Here is a 2,177-nt window from a genome sequence, read left to right on the forward strand (position 1 = left end):
GTGTAAGGGTGCTTTGTCTTGTAGTTCAGGAGATGATTTTGGCGAAGATTATGGGTCTGAGGCAGTTTATGGTTGTTGATAGACTGGTGGTGGTTCTGATATTTTTGGTTTGGTTGGTTTGGGTTTTTACTTAGGTGGAGCTGGAGTTTGTCTGGACAAAGTATGGGACAGTCCAAAAAATTTAGCATAATCTACTGGTTGACAGAAGGAAGATGGTGTATAAAATGGTTGATAAGTCTTGAAAGTTGGTGTATGGAGAGGTAGGGTAGGAGATTTTGCAAATAAGGAAGGTTGTTGCTTATCTGCATCTATTCTGGCTAATTCAGCTTTTAGCCTTCTGATCTCTACTTCTTTTTGGTTGAATTATGGACCCCAGTATCGGTTTTGAATCATCAATCGAAGTTCTGAATCAAGCTGAGAGACTTGATTTTGCAGATTAAGGTATATTTGTTCAAGTTGAGCCGTGATTTTATCAACTTTGGTGTCAGTCTGTTTGACTTGAGAAGCAACCCTTTCAATTTTGTCATCAAGGGTTCTGAAAGCCGAATTTTGTGCTCTTGCATTCTGTGTCTGCCAGTTTAAGACGGCTTCAAAAGGTCTTGGTTCCTCAAGTTGGCCTGTGGGAGTTACTGGAGACTGCACAAAAGGATTAGTGACAACCTTTGTCTGAGGGTCTGTCTGTTTTTCCAAAAGTGGAAATTGTTCTTGGTACGAGCTAGATGAAAACATCATGCAGGACTGGATTGATGAAGGTGGCATACTAGGCTGATTAGCCTCTTTCCTACATGTTTTTTTGTTGATACTCGTTTTGGATTAGCCTTAACCCTTTCTGATAGATTGGCAAAGGAGTTGTACTGTCTGGGTCATCTAGAGGCAAAGGAGGCCTTTGTTGGCATGGTTCCATCTTATGACTTTTCTTTTTTCGACGTCTAGGCCGTCTATTACAGTCATCATTATCGTCTTCTTCAAGGCATGGACAGCCTAGATCACACATATGAGACCCAGGAACATCCCATAAAAAGTGGCCATTAATCTTATTCGGGTAAATCGGATAACCGTCAGAGGCAAATCCATGGATGGGAATGTCTTCATGTGCTGTTGGAACGACCATAATCATGGACGAGTAAGAGAAGGAATCTATGGGTGGTGTTTGTTCAGTGGGTGACTGAAAAGTCATCCTAATCATTCCGTCAGCTCTTTTTTCAAAGAGAGCATCAGAGGTTTGGACCGGTTGGGAATTCTGGTGAAAGTTTTCATAATTGGATAGCCATTCAAGAGGCATGAGCTTAAGAAGCTCTTGCTTTTGGATTTGTCTTGGGATTTGGACTATAGAAGGGATGGTTTCTGAATCAGCAATAATCATTAGGGCATCAAATAAGGTTTGTGGTGTAGGAAGATCAAGTGCATGGTTTTGTAATCGATACACCAACTGGTGGTGTAACGTTGCCATTTTTGACGAAACTATTTAGTCAGCTCCTTGAAGTTGGATATGAACTTTTAAAGTTGTAGGTAGATTGGGATCATCAAGAGAGAGGTTGAAATTAGGATATAAAGTCAAAAGAACACTTCACACATGCAAAATAGTCAGAACAGTGTCAATGACTGCTTGTTGGTACTCTTTGAACCGAGTGTCTAGCAATGCTAGCCGAGCGGTGACTGGTAATCCCTTTCTGCCATGAAGAGTGAGAATCAATTGGACTCCACCAAGATGGAGATGAGTATATCCTTCCCTTTTCCATTGGGAGACAAGTTTTGTTAGAATTTCTAACATGACAGACTGTTCCGATTGTGTTGCCTGAAGAGCACACCGATCCAATCGAGATGACTGAACATATTCTTTAGGAGCAGGTCTTTTAGTTGAGATCAAGGTTCTAATACTCCAGTAAAGGAATTTGGTCTCTGGTATAGTTTATATGGACTAACGAGGGGCATGGAAGATTCACTAATTTGAGCTGAAATTGGGACATAAGAATATTCAACAAGGTTTTCTATTTTGGAGGCTAGGTGTTTAGTACAAGTTTTTGGAAGAGAAGGAGTTGAAGAAAGAAGAACATGAACAAGATTTTCTGAACTATTGGATGAAGAAGCCCTTAGAAGGATTTTCCTCTATTCACCATTTAAACAATAAATCTCCTATTTACCCCTTCTTTTAAAGGCATGACAGATCTTTTAGGTTG

This window comes from Citrus clementina, unplaced genomic scaffold, assembly GCF_000493195.1.
Source record: "Citrus clementina cultivar Clemenules unplaced genomic scaffold, Citrus_clementina_v1.0 scaffold_2, whole genome shotgun sequence".
NCBI lineage: Eukaryota > Viridiplantae > Streptophyta > Magnoliopsida > Sapindales > Rutaceae > Citrus > Citrus x clementina.